This window comes from Adiantum capillus-veneris, chromosome 1 (assembly GCF_014529385.1).
Source record: "Adiantum capillus-veneris isolate H3 chromosome 1, ASM1452938v2, whole genome shotgun sequence".
Taxonomy (NCBI): domain Eukaryota; kingdom Viridiplantae; phylum Streptophyta; class Polypodiopsida; order Polypodiales; family Pteridaceae; genus Adiantum; species Adiantum capillus-veneris.
The window spans coordinates 141,864,389-141,880,720 of NC_140931.1; positions in this window are offsets into that span (position 1 = coordinate 141,864,389).

Below are 16,332 nucleotides of genomic sequence, written 5' to 3' on the forward strand. Positions count from 1 at the left end.
TGCATCATACTCTGATTGCATGTCAGCCATCCAATTTTCTGAATTTTGTGCTTCATCAAAAGACAGAGGTTCCATCATGTAAGCTAGACACAGACAAAGCATAAAAATCTGATGCATAACATGCATGGCGAGAGCCTGAACTAGTACGAATAGACAAAGGTGCATCCAATTTACTGTCACGCAAAGTGTGTACCAGCCATTTTCGCATACCTCTAGCCTGTTCATTTTCAACCCTTTCCTCATCAAGTACATCATGTACATCAGCATCAGTAATAGGCTAATCTATAACATTTTCCAAAACCCCCATAGTCTGTACATTTGCCTCATTCAAATTTACATTCGAACTTCCACCACTGAAAAGAGGCAACAAAGTGTCATAAATGTCCTGTGATCTTACAGTATTGTCTCCAGTACATGACAACAAGGGTTGAACAGAATCTTCCACAAACACTACATCTCGTGAAACCAAAATATTCTTTGTTTGCGGATGACACAACCTGTAACCTTTGAATTCAGCACTATAACCAACAAAAATACATTTGACAGCCTTATCATCCAATTTTCTGCATTGCACTTGTGGCAGTAAACCATAAGCCAAACAACCAAAAACACGCATGTGCTCAATAGATGTCTTTCTATCATGCCATGCTTCATATGGAGTCATAGACTGCAACGCTTTCTTAGGACATCTGTTGAGTACTTAAGTGGCACACATGACAGCCTCTACCCAAAACGAATGTGGTAAAGCTTGACTCTTGACCATACATCTTGCCATTTCTGTAAGAGACCTGTTTTTCCTCTCAACAACACCATTTTGCTGAGGTGTATACGGCACTCTACATTGGTGTTTTATCCCTGCACGACTAGCCAGAAATGCATTAAATACATGAGACATATACTCCCCCCCTCGATCGGAATAGAGGGTGCCCATAGTACATTTTGACACATTTTCAGTCATGGCCAGAAATTGTTTGAAGCACATAAAAACTTTGGACTTTGCTTTAAACAAAAATACCCATGCATGCCTGGAGTAATCATTAAGGAAAGCCACAAAGTACAGGTAATTGCCCAAGGATAGAGTTTTCATGGGCCCACAAACATCACTATGCACAAGCTGCAATCTTCATGTGGACCTAACTGAAGCATCCTTTGGAAACTTAGAACGCTACATTTTACCCAAAATATAGCCTTCACAAACATGTTCAACAGGTGCTTCAAGAGGCGGCAAAGAAGCAACCATATCAGATTTCTGCAAACGCGCAAAACTGGCAAAATTCAGATGACCAAAACGTGCATGCCAAAGTCAAAATTTGGACTCACAAAGGGACCCTTTAAGGAGTTTGACTTTACCTCTCTCTACCAAAACGGGCGCATGGATAAATTTTTGCAAACAAACTCCAAAGTTGGCGGAGGTTTGACAGTTAGAACGTCCTCTTCAAGCTCTATCTACTGATATATAGCACACCATGAGATTCCTCATATTTTAGAAGATTCTTTTTTTGATTCACTTAGATTCCGACAGATTTGTCACATCATAGGTGAATCAAAAAAAGAATCTTCTAAAATATGAGTAATCTCATGGAGTGCTATATATCAGTAGATAGAGATTGAAGAGGACATTCTAACTGTCAAACCTCCTCCAACTTTGGAGTTTGTTTGCAAAAAATTATCCATGCGCCCGTTTTGGTAGAGAGAGGTAAAGTCAAACTCCTTAAAGGGCCCTTTTGTGAGTCCAAATTTTGCCTAATGACCCACCTGACCGAGACAGAACACACCAATGGAGTGAGAGGAGAGAGACTATCCATTTGCCCACTTCACACAGAGACACACACACACACATCCAAAAAACTCATCTCAAAAGAGGAGAATTTTTTATGTTTAGATACAATTGATCTTGGGCCCATACCAATGGGGCAAATAGTTCACACAATAAGGGTAAAATATGCTAGATACAATCACAAATTGGAGCAGAAGCTTCGCTCATAGGAGAAACTTACACAGGTAAAATAGAAGAAAAAAAGCTAGGAATTTGGCAAAATGGATAGCACCATCATGTCCGGAACGGCCCAAAACCCCAGTCTACAATGTCAAAGTGCTCAAATCTGACCTTAGATGAGCAGTTTATGGCCAAAACAGGCTCCAAAAACAACAAAAACACAGATGCAGCTGTTCCTCCTCTTCTCTCCATGTTTTTTCTGGTCCTCTCTCAGGGTTTTCAGTTCCCATACTTACTTTATTAGTTGAGCACCTTTGACCTTTTAGTTGACCTCAAACGGACCCAGAACAGGCCAAAAAGTGGCCTCGCAGTGCGTAGTTGTCACCCTGCTGCATCCATCTGCACACCTGGCACTCAACTTTTTTCAATAATGCATACCACAACCACGTGAAGTGGCCCACAAATATATTCCTCATGATGACCTCTTTGCATAATTATCACAAGAAAACACCCACATTGTGTCCGTACTTATCCACGTGCAAATATTGACCCCATTCGACCTCCTGACGCCACTAGATGCCATCTGACACACCTGCTTACCTCATGTTGTCGGCCTGCAGATAGATTTCTCGAGAAGTTTTACATGCTACCAACTCTTCATTACTATATAAAAAACACACTAGTACTGATGACGATGAAAATCGATGCACTATGTACACGTTGTCCTACCTGTACACATGTGGGCCCCACGTAACCGCCTGGCTTTGGAAAATGAGAAGTCCTTTATTTGATGCACCATGCATGTGTATATACATTTGTGCAATCCCTTGCTCCAAAAAAATCCTAACATAGTTTTCCCATCCCCTAGCCTGCTAGATCATTCATGATCAGCAGTAGAAAAAAGAGATATGAGACTCGCCGCGTCACAAGTCTCCTCATCCCTCACAGACATTACTTGCTACATAGACAGCTCATCTTGCTCCACCATCATTAACCAGGCATGATATAATTTAAGACGCAGTCCATTTACCCTTGACTTATGTAGGATTCCATCCAGGTTAGCCAGCTGATATGTACCATTCAGGAAACACTCCACTACCTTGAAAGGGCCTTCCCACTTAACTTGAAACTTCTTTTGGAAGGTGTTGTCCAGCTTACTGTTGTAGCGCAAAACCAAGTCATGCTTCTTGATACCCTTACTTTTACCCTTTTCATTTATCTTTGCCAAAGCCTTATCCTGCATCTGCCCATAATGTTCTAATGCACTCATCCTATCCAGATGAACCTCTTGTTACTGTAAGAGCCTCTCTTTGAATGCATCACTAGGCTGCCCAAGCAACTTCTCTAACATCTTGACCACAAGCAACTCTACTTCCACAGGCAATAGTGCTTCCTTTTCATATACCAAATGAAATGGACTAAACCTTGTACCTATCTTCACCGAAGTACATAAGCCCATAATACACTAGGCAATTCCAAATCCCAATTATTTCCTTGGTGCTTTGTCACTTTCGAAAGGATTTGTACCAACTCACCATTGAATCTTTCATTTAAGACATTACACTGTGGGTAATAAGGAGTGGTATGTTGGTGCCTAATCTTCATCTTTGCACATAAAAAGTATAGTAGTTTAGCTCTAAATCCTGGCCCCTTATCCGAAGTATCTCCAATGGAACCCCAAACTTGCAACATATTTCATCGTACACAAATTTTTTCACATCCTTTGCAGTGATTTGTTTTACTGCTATAGCCTCTGCCCATCTGGAGAGATAGTCCATTGCAGTCAAAATATAGCTTTTGCCCCTGCTTGTGATAGGTAACGGGCCTATTGCATCAATCCCCCACTTTTCAAACACATCAAATGCCATAATGGTTTTTCGTAACTCTGGCTTCAACACTCTCTTCCCAAATGCTTGAAACCTATTGGAAGACCTACACCAATGGTGAACATCCTTGTGCAAACTAAGCCATACATACCCCTCTTGCAAGATCTTATGCAAGGTGATCTTTAGAGCAAAATGGCCACCACATGAGCCTTCATGATTCTCTTCCAACACTCTATAAATCTCTTCCCGCCAAGGTACACGTCTCAGCACGAGATCAGCCCCTTTCATGTATAAGACATCACCAATCAATTTGTATATGTATGCTCTATGCACAAAAACATACTTCTTAGACTTTTGCATGTCCTTCGGAATGATTCTCATTAGCAAATATCCTCTTCTTGAGCCAAACATTCCCGGCCATGATAAAGAGGTTAATTGGTCCTCAACACAAATAGCTCCCCAATCATGCTTGGAGCTGCTTCATGTGCCTCTCCGTTTAGAGCACGTTCAATGTGTTTGATGCTCCATGCTTCAAACTTTTTTAATAGGCCTTTAATTCTGAAACACATTTCCTTCGATGAGGTGTTCTTGCTCTTCGACACACCCAGCACTGCTTCACAACTAACAAGGCATCACCTTTTATGCTCAACCTTATAATCCCATGCTTCAAACAAATGTGTAATCCAGCTTCCAAAGTAGCATATTCAACCACATTGTTACTATGCGCATCCAATTTGAACCCTCACTTGCATACTAGCTTCCCCTCTGGATCATAAAGTGCTATACCCCCTGAAGCTGCATCATGGCTCTTTCCGTCTGAGCCATCAAAGAACAACACATGTGCATTGCTAATCTGTGGCACTTCTTCAACTACCCTTCTCACCACCTCTTCCTTAACAAGGAGGGGATTCTGCTTGTAAGTCAACAAATCAGCTAGGCTACACTATCTTCAACTAAAAAAGAGAACTCAAACTCTTGTAGCTCAATTACCCATTTCTTCACACATTTGACATGTTAGTGCCATTAATTAACTGTGGCAAAAAAGCATAGCTCATCAAGAAAACAAAAGGTCGTGGTAGCAAGTAATGACAAAATTGTTGACAAGAAAATATTACACTGCCCATCACTAGATCTACTTTCAAGAATTTTCTCTCTGCTACCATCTTCACTTGACTTGCACAATACACTAGCCTCATATAATGGCTGCCCTTCCCCTTTTACAATATCATGGCTCCAATGGCATCATCCCCTACTGATGGATTTACATAAAACACTTGCTCCCAATCAGGAGCCTGCATGGCTGACAACCCCCCTAGCACCTCTTTCACCTCTTGAAACACTTCTTCACACTTGTCATCCCATTGCAATGGATCATGCTTTGCCACTTGTTGTAATGGATAAAGAAGCTATGAAGACAATGGAATAAACCGTGCCATGTACTTCACTTTGTGTATAAAGGTTGCCAATTGCTTCGTACTCGTAGGTCATCGATGGAAGAAGAATAATATTAGACTTAACCTTGTTTGGATCAGCCTCAATGCCATTTTTTGACACCATGTGGCCCAATAACTTCACCCTTGGCTGTGCTAGATGACATTTCTTTGGATTTAGTTGTCCTCCACATTCATCATATCGAGCCAATATCATCTGCAGTTTCTCATGGTGTTTAGCCCTACTGTTGTAGACACAGAAGTTGTCCATAAAAGCTTTAACACAACTACCAATGAATGGTGCCAATACCCAATTTTCTCTCTTTTGATAGAAGGAAGGTCCATTTGTCAACCCAAGTGGCAATACCATGTAACAATAACAACCCCATGGCATAATGAAAGTTGTCTTTCTTCGGTCTTTAAGAGCAATCTTCAATTGAAAATAGCCTGAAAAACCATCACACACACTATACCTCTCATAACCTGCCAGTGAATCCAAGATCTGATCAATGAATGGAAGAGGATATGGGTTCTTCTTAGTGGCTGCATTTAAGGGTTTAAAATCTACACAAATCCTCCCCTTCCCATCCTTCTTTGGACTGACTACTACTGGACTCACCCATTCTATGGTCTCCACAGGGACTATGAACCCTACCTTCAATAACTTGTCCACCTCTTCTCTCAAGGCTTCCATCTACTCTTGACCCATCCTTCTTAGCCTTTGCCACACTGGCTTAGCACCTTATTTCAGCTCTATATGCATCTCTTGTCCTTTGAACCCTCTAATCGCTTCATATGAAGTAATGAACAAATCAGGAAAACTAGCCAGCATATGTAAATATATCTCCTTCTCCATAGCTGAGAGGTCTCCACTGATCATTTGTGTCATCAATTCCTTCTTCTTTGACAATTCAACCTTGGTTTCCATCAGCCCTTCAATCACTTCATAAGGCCCTTCACTTTCATCTTCAATCTCATTTGAAAATGCAACTAAACCAGACTCCTAGATTTCTTTGTCCATCAAAAGAAATCCAACATCAACATCCTCATCACTGCTGGTAGTACTATCATTGTCCTCGTTAGACACTGTGGAATAGTCTTCATCATTAGACTCATCCTCATCTTCATAAAGCTCTTCCAATACTTTCCTTGTGTCCATATTATACAGCTTCTTGGCACCTGTCTTTCCATAGAGGCTAATTGTACAGCTCCCACTGCACGTAACCATGGTCTACTAAGTATAATAGGATATGCTCCCAACCCCTCTGGCATCACATGAAAATCAACCATCGCCTTTGCATCATACACCTCCACTTCTAAGCTCTTTACAACACCCAAACATTTTACTTTTGATGGTTTGCCAATCTAATCCGGAAGCCTGACACCCCAGTTATTGTAAGATCCATCTTCTCAATGCATGAGTGTGTTATGACACATATTTGGGCTCCGCCATCCACATAACCTTGTCCTATATTTTTTCTTTTGTGCCACACATCTACTTTTGGGAAAATGTCTGTTAGCTCATCCATTGCCAACACCTTCACTAAAACTCTCTCTCCATTGGGTTAACCATCCTCTTCCATTGTCGCTTTAGCTCAGGCACCATCTCTATAAGCTGCCCAAAAGTAACATCCGCTTTCCTGCTTGTCAAATCCTCCTTCAAGTCATAGCTTAATTGCCCATCCCCTAGTGGAAAATCTGAAACATGAAACTTGCAACGAGCCCTCCTTTTCCTCTTGGCCTTGACATCCTCTCCTTCATGGCTCTTTCCCTTCTTCTTACTAGGACCTCGGGCACTTCTTCCTTCCTTGTCCTCTTCCCAATAGGCATCACTAATGTATCCTCTAGCTTTGATGCCTTCTCCAAGGTGACTACACTTATCACTTTGGTCTTTCCCTTTTCCTCTTAGGTTAATCCACTGGTTCCTTCTTCTCCCTTAATTTCAATGCCATAATCATTTGACCTAGTTAGCACCTGTCTTGGAAATGGATACATGTCTCCCCCCATCCTTGGTGGCTTATCACATTGCGGACTGATGTGGCCCAACTCTTTGCAATTATAACACGTGGGTGTCTGCCTCCAAAATCTACCATTGCTTTGTCCAACACCATTCCTAGGTCTTTTTTCACCTCCTGGCTGATTTGCAAACCTCCCTTACTTGATTATTTCCCACTTGACCTAGCATGTTTAGGCTGAGATTCTTCATTAAATCTACCACTTGCCTCATGTCTTGCCTTAGCCCATCATCTTGCACTGTTGTAGTGACCAGTGCTGGCATAACCTGAGGGGTAACAGAAACCACTGGTTCATGATGAACCCTTGGCATGCAACCTTGTAAATAATCCATAGGCTGAAGTTCAGACCTCATGGGCAAAGATTCTACTCCTAGTTGACTCAATCTTCTCAGCTTCCACTCTTTGTTCCTTGCAATCTCTAGGGCATCTTCATATGTCCTAGGCTTCTTTAGCTCCACTCTCCAACGTATATTCTCCCAAAGACCAGCCAAGAACCTGTCCTTCTTCATCATGTCAGGCGGGGGTACATGTGGTGCTAAAGCCTTGCACATCCTCTCCCATGCCAGTGAAAACTTACGTATATACGCATCTACTGGCTCACCTTCCTTTTGCACCAAACCTTGTACTTCGTGCCACACTTTGTCAGGATCTTCTGTCTTCTTAAACTCCACTTCCAATCCATGCCTTAGATTGTCCCAACTCAATCTTACAGGCGGATCAACCACACCCAACTCCTCTTTAAATGCTTTGGACCAAACTCCTGCATCACTCTTCAAACAAATCTGGAGAAGACGTAACATCTATGCCGGATCATGAATCTGATTGCTAATGTAGACAACCTCCATCCTTTTGAAAAAGTCTTCCACATCTTCATCACTTATTCCATGAAATTCTGGATAAGAGAAAGCCATGGCTACCCAAGTTTCAATGCTTTGAGAACCCCTTCAAACACACGTGCAAGAACCAAAAATTTTGACTTACTCAATCCCTTGAAACTTCAATGGAGGTTGTATTTAGATAAGGACAAACACATGCACATAAAATGAGTTTTCATAGTTAATCATTGGAATTACAACAGGAAAAGGGCATTCCAGTATCTCTCTTAATCTTTTTGGCCCAAACATAAAGACTATGCGCTGTTGGAAAAAAATCTTCTCGGACACATGAACATTTATCTGGATTCTTTGTGTTAAATGTGGCTTGCGTGTAAGGCAACAAAATACCGCCTTATACATGATAACCTCTACTGCAAGGGTAAGGATCAAATTCTTAGGTGAGTACCTCTCTCTAGAGAGATGACATAAATAATTTCAAATTGCCCTGATGGTGTTTGTGGAGGGAACTTTGCATTTGACATCACTAGTAGGAAGATTCTACAAGATGGGTTTGTGTGGCCTAGTTTGCAAAGAGATGTCCACCACTAGTTCAAAACATGTAAGGAATGTCAGAAGGTCTGCGATAGGAGGCTCACCTAAGAGCCACAAACTCCTATATCTCTTATGGACCATTTGAGAAATGGGAAATTGATTCTATTGGGCCTTGGCCAAGACCCAATCAGGTAAATTGTATATCCATAATGGGTGTAGACTGCATGACCATATGGACTGAAGCAATAGCTACCACCCAGATTATAGCTAAGGAAGTGGCCAAATTTGTATCCAAAATGAAAAATGTTAGCAGCAAGCTAACCCATGTAACATTTTTCGGGAGCTTTTATTGTAAAAACACTTATTCTTTTGATAAATCGAGAAACTGTAACTCCTATTTTCTAGGTGGATGTTATAATCGATGAGCTAGGGCTATAAGCTTCCATATTGTATCAATTTATCCTTAGTTAGAGCTCCCAGATTATTAGTTTTTGACCAAAGAAACCTTGGTTTAGGTATAAAAGCCAATTTTTGTAAGTTATTGTTAAGTTTTTGGATAACAAATACACAACGTGAGCTAACGGCGCTCATTTCTTTCCTTCTCATACTTCCTACTCCCTTGTCGGTTGTCACATTGCAGTGCCATCTGTTGCGTTGCAACCGCAGGTAAAGAGCTTTACATATTAACGTAAACATATTATGGTAAATTGTAGCTTTTGGCGTCTCCAACCCACCGCCTAATTTCATCATAAGTAGGAATTTAATCTAGGAAATCACAAAGTAAGCATAGGCGAGGTATTCGGACAACATTGCTAATCATTTGAATGCATTCAGGGTCAAAAACGACTAGGTCAAAAACTCATTGTTGTTAATAATCGCGCTTTTTGCACTTCATAAAAAATGAGGTTTGAGACCATAAGCATGTGTTCTTAGGTCTTATATCCTTGTCCTAAAAGTTTCGTAACATTCGGATGTCATTTGATGCTATAACGGTCATGTTTTGTTTGTCGATTAGTGACGAGCTTTTGATGACTTTGGTAATTTGAGAGTAGCTTGTGTTAGATGCGAGTTGTCTAATGTTTTCCAAGAGATTGACACCCTCTTTGTAGCCTCTATGCACTAGTGGAGTCAGCTTCATCCCATGGATTGACATTCGTGGTTCGCGTTGTGTGTGCAATAAGATAGGAGTGAGGTTAGAAATCCATCCCACATTTGGAACCTTTTCTGGGGACGAATGGACCTAAATAGGGAAAAACAAGAGCGTCTTGTGTAGTTGTCCGTTAACTTCCTCTAGGATCACCTAGAGTAAAACTTTCTCTTTAAAACCGCATAGCTTAAGACTGTCGTCTTTTGTTGTATAGAGGTAGCTTGGAAGTAGATTGTACTTGCTAAGTACCTTGTAGGATTGTAGGATTAGGTTAGGATTTTGAGAATGATTGATGGACAAGACAAGTCCTAAGATCAAGGATCAAGAAACCATAAAAAACAAGAAAACAAGTGTTTATGGACACTTTTTTCACAACCCAATTACAGAAGAACCTAGGAGTAGGGTCAGTAGAATCCGAGGTGGGATCTCAAATCATTGGTCACTCCAAAAGAATCATCTGTGAGTTGTTTATATGAAGTTGCAAAACTTCAAGTCTATGACTTGAAACAACACCAAAAAACTTTCAACGACTGAATCCAGCTAGAGATTTTGCTTATAAAAGTTGTATGAACCAGTGGGTAAGTATAAGGATTCTTTTGAGGAAAATTTTCAAGAGTTTGCAAAAACTCAGATTATTTACATTTTATTGAGAATTAAGAATGAAGTTTTGACTTGACTTAAAGGCTTAAAACATGTCATAAAAAGACTGACCATTGAAAAAATTACAAAAAGTATGCATTTTAGGCCAAAAGTAAATAATTAGGATTATTTACTTTCAACTCAAAATTGCCCAAGGTTGATACCAGAGATTCTATGCATGATTATAAACATCTTTTGTGAAGGCTCATAGAATTTGAATCACAAAAGAGACCAAAAACTTGAAAAAAATTGAAATCTGTACTAATTGTCGAGAAATTGAGTTTTACTTGCTAAATCTTATCCAACCTTAGTGAAACTTGACTCAGAGGCTTAGTTTAAAGTGTTGAACATGTGTGAATCCTCAGTCAATAAAAAATATGCAAAAATTTACCAAAAGTAAATAATTATGATTATTTACTTTTGTCTTATTTTTCAACTTTTTTGGCCAACCAAGCATACCACCAGTTCTACCATGTTGTATTGAGCACTCATAGCAAATTTGGTAAGATTTGGATCTATAAAGTGAAAATTGTGGCGAGATTAATAAAGTCAATCTACAGACACAAAACTCTTGACAAATTGAGCAGATTTTATCCAAACTTGATGAAACTTGGCTAGGGAGCTTAAATTGAGTTTCTTAACCTATTTGTATTAACATTTTGGCAAAAGGTTGTAAAAAAATCCCAAAAGTAAATAATCGCAATTATTTATATCTACCCCAGATTTAAACATTTTTGCACAATTGAGTATACCACAAGGTCAAGCATATCAAGTAGACTGTAAGGTTTTGGTAATCATTACTGCAAAAGACTTTTATCATAATATCCCTAGATATTTACAGATAATTACAAATATTTCCAAAATTAATCATGAAAATGGTCAGATAATAGCAAAAAATCAATTTTGTTTATCTAGGGGGTTGTGTGGGGCAGGAATGAACTTGCCCAGGCTGGAATTAGCAGCAGGGGTGCTTGTGGAGATGTAGGGATGCAAGTTACTGCCATTTTCAGCCTGTGAGTGCCCAGAAACCTATAAATATGACCTCTTGCTTCACAATTTCAGGAAAACTACAAAGAACTCTACTTAGAAATCACTAGAGAGAAAAAACTCTAGTTGATTAACCACGATAATTAGCTTAATCTCTTTTTAATTAGCAAAATTATGCTATTTTATCTATATTTTCTAATTAATCCAATTAATTAAGAAGATTAAACCTATTTACACTCAAAATTACTTCCTTAATTATTATTTTTAATTATTACTTAGATTAAGATTAGGGATATTAATCTAATTAATTATTAAGTCATATTAGGACTGAAATTAATCTTTTTGGTCTTAAATTTAGGGTAGTTATACCAAATAAACTTAGATTAGTATAAGATAAATATTAAAGATAGATTAGACTATCAAGAAGCTATAAAAATTATCTCTTAATTTTGTGATTAGTTTATGTAACTAATTAGGCAAGAATTAGTTGTGTTTAATAAAAAAACACTTGTTTTCTTGTTTTTTATGGTTTCTTGATCCTTGATCTTAAGACTTGTCTCGTCCATCAATCATTCTCAAAATCCTAACCTAATCCTACAATCCTACAAGGTACTTAGCAAGTACAATCTACTTCCAAGCTACCTCTATACAACAAAAGACGACAGTCTTAAGCTATGCGGTTTTAAAGAGAAAGTTTTACTCTACGTGATCCTAGAGGAAGTTAATGGACAACTACACAAGACGCTCTTGTTTTTCCCTATTTAGCTCCATTCGTCCCCAGAAAAGGTTCCAAATGTGGGATGGATTTCTAACCTCACTCCTATCTTATTGCACACACAACGCGAACCAATCCATGGGATGAAGCTGACTCCACTAGTGCATAGAGGCTACAAAGAGGGTGTCAATCTCTTGGAAAACATTAGACAACTCGCATCTAACACAAGCTACTCTCAAATTACCAAAGTCATCAAAAGCTCATCACTAATCGACAAACAAAACATGACCGTTATAGCATCAAATGACATCCGAATGTTACGAAACTTTTAGGACAAGGATATAAGACCTAAGAACACATGCTTATGGTCTCAAACCTCATTTTTTATGAAGTGCAAAAAGCGCGATTATTAACAACAATGAGTTTTTGACCTAGTCGTTTTTGACCCTGAATGCATTCAAATGCTTAGCAATGTTGTCCGAATACCTCGCCTATGCTTACTTTGTGATTTCCTAGATTAAATTCCTACTTATGATGAAATTAGGCGGTGGGTTGGAGACGCCAAAAGCTCAAAAATTCTTAAGTTAATTATCACAATCAAAAAATATTGTTAGAAACATGGGGTAAGTTACTCATTAACATATAATTAATATAAATATTTAATTAAACTAAAATTAGTTGTTTTTAGATAAAAATTGAAGAGGGGAATTAGTAAATCATTCTAGATAATTATGTGCTATTTATTAGAGTTAGATTACGTGATAAAAAAGTGTTGATAATTATCTCAAGGTTATTAAATTAGTATAGACATTTACTTAAGTCAAATTATACTAATTTTAGCTAGAATTTAAAGGTGGACATTAGTAAATCATGTTAGATGATTACATGCTATTTATCAAACTTAGATTACATATTTAAAAAATCATGATAGTTATCTCAAGTCTAAAAATTAATACAGCTACTTATCTAAGTTAAATTATTCTAATTCTATCTGAAAATTAGAGAGCAAAATTAGTAAATTAAGTTGTAAAATTAAAAGAGAATTACCAAAGGTCGTAAATATTATTGTCTACTTGTGATAATTATACATAGTTAATTACTCAGTTTAGAAAATTATAATTGACCAAAAGTCCTATTTTTAGTAAAAGATTAATTAAAATAAATAGAGTTTGCAGTCAAAAGTCTCTAGGAAAATTACAATAAGTGTAAACCAATGATATAAAGTTGAGGAAATGAAATCTTTAAGAGAAAAAAATTAGATTAAATATTAAGTTCAAAATAAGCAGATTCCAAGCTTAAAATTCGATGGGAATATTAGGAAAAAGATATAGAAAATTATAAGAAAATTCGGAGAGCTTAGAAAACCCTTAGGGAAGCTTTGGAAAAAGTTATCATATCTATATAGGCAAATAAGAAATTACTAGTTCAAGAATTTACCAATTAAGACTACAAATTTAACCTTGATTGGGTTAAGATTGAATACAAAGTTTAAGTCTAACTTTTGGATAGTTTACCTAATGATTAGATGTCCTTTTTTATGAGGATAAGAAGTTATGGCACCCAAAAGGACCCGAGCAAATCCTACATCTAATGGTGAGGATAGAGCTTCAAAAAGAACTAGAACGTCGCATAACCACAAAGACGGGCCTAGTATTAGGCCTACTGATGAGAGTGTACAGGCCCCGATGCTACAACAAATGCCATATCAGTCCCTGGTGAGTCTTCCTTGTAACTAAGTTTAAATAATTCAAGTTTTTCTTAAGTATCACTTAACACTCTCAAGGTGGGTAAGTACATTGCCTAAAAAATCCCTTTTGTTTTGCTCTTTTGGCACTTTCATGCACTTCTAGGGTCATTTTCAAGTATGACACATGGAGTAGATATCCATGGCTTTATTCCAGGGAGGGGGATTAGTAGATATGCATTCTGGGGCAGCCCATGGTAAATCTCTCTTGCTCTACTTTCTAGTTTCTATTTGCAAGTTGCGAGGAAAGAATATCGTTGTTCTGGTCTTTTTACATGACCCCCAATCCACAATTCTTGCATAGACCCTTCTATCCAAAGTGAAGCATCATGTTGAGGGAGTGAAGATCATTGTGGGGCTAGTTGTGCGCATGTAGATACTGCAGAGTTTAAAGAAGAGCATTTATTATCTGCAAAATGTTATTTTGGAATAACTCTAATGTTCCTTCCGTGGTTACATAATCACGAAGGAGATTGACTGCCATCTGCATTGCACTCTCTTATCCACTGCTCTACATGGCGGCCGTTCCAAAAATGTGAAATGAGCATTGGACGCTCTATGTCGCAGACCATGGCAAGTGGATAAATAATGCCACGATGAGCGATGGTCAAACTTGTGGCTTTGTCCTTGACCTGCTAATCCACAATGGGTCTACGCAAGTGTACTTTGAAGATTTTTGTTGCATACAATGGATCTTTAAATGCACGGTGTGTGACACCTATACGCTTTACGTGTGCTCGTCTCCCTTCTCCCAACTGTAGAGCCTGTATGTTGAAGCTTGCAGTTTCTAGCAAAAGATATAATACAAGGGGGAGCTGATACTGATTGAGAAGTAAGAGTGGCACACCATAGTTTCTGGCTCTGGAGTAGAATCAAAAGAGCTAAGTTCCACTCTCGTGCGCTTTGCTGCTCTTTCTAGCTTTCCCTTGCTCTAGAACTCAGTATACAACTGTTGCACAAGTTGTATGCGAGTAGGTCGTGGATAAGTATGCATCTCTCCACTCTTAGGTAGACAAATGTAACCCTCATATTTCTATGTAGTAAGAACGATGATGTGACTTAATCCAATCCCTGATGAAGTGTGTGGAACTCACAACACAAACATCACGAACTGCTTAACAATATCAGATGCAGGCCAAATATCGTATGTATCTACATCCAAAACAACACCAAGTCCTCTAGTGACAATGACATGCCTTTGGAGTTTGAAACACAAGAGTAACCAGTGCGTCACACAAAGATGAAGAGGGAATAAACTATGTATCTTTCCACTTTATGTTTGACGAATAGAACTCTTGTGTGTCTACGTGAAACAAATGATAATGTGAGCTGATCTAAAATTGAGTAACCTATAGGTCACTCTGGAGTGAGAGGTGTAGCATCATGTCTACTGCACTCCACGAGATATTTTTTATCGAAATCCTTTTTGATTGAAAGATACTTTGATCAAAATACCTTTCCATCAAAAAGAAATAAAACGGCTATATGGTGATTATACGGGATTTTGGTATATAATGGCATTTTATAGATTTATTTTTTTCGATACGGGCGTATAAATGCAACCCAGGTCAAAGATATGGGATGAGAAAACAAAAACAAAAGGATGAAATTGAAAAAAAATCCAAGAAACTATTCCAAGAAAAAGTGGACGAAACCGGGAGTGAAATCAAAGAAATCACAATGAAATCTGGAGGATCAATTTTGGTGGACAAAATTTTTGAGTCAATCGATGCAGCCTCGGAAGCTTTTCAAGTGGGACTTAAAGCAGAAAAAAACGTGAAAAACAAATGGAAAAACTATCCTTCGCCAGATATGGAAGCAGCTAAGCTTGAATTTTATCAACATTTGGCAAGAATTACTTAAGAGATTCTGGAAAAACAAAAACCCAAGCTTAAGAGTATAGCAAAACCGGAGGAACTTGTGGTAGAAATCAATAAAGAGAAATCCAAAGTGGTGGTAGAACCCCGCCTTGAAACTAAAGAGCCAGAACTCATAGTGCCTAACAATGAAGATGCTTTGGATGGAATTCCATTTGTGAAGGAAGACTGGCCACGACATTTATGGAAAAGAGTAAGAGAGATTAATGATGGGAGCATAACTTTGAACTCAGCTCCTAAAGAGGAAGTTTGGTTAGACAATTTACCTCCTAATATGGACAATGATGTACAATCCTTGTACGGGGATTGCGGTTTTGAAGCATCAAGAATGTCTAAACCATTGACTCTAAAACACTATGCTCTTACTTAGGAGACAGCAAAGGTGAATCCATAGTGTGTAAAAACACTCAGGTAAAGAGAGTGAAACAGACTCTCGAGGTAAAAAACATCCATTCAATCATGTCAACACCCATTTAATGCACTCTTAATTTGGGAGAACTGTTAAAAGTTAGACCATATTTATGAAATGATTTATAGAAAGCTCTAGAGAAAGTGAGGATAATAGGGCTAATCACAAAAAAATTGGAAAAATTGAAACATGAAATGGATAAAAAGGAGACTAGATCCATCCCTATGAACAAAGTCGGAG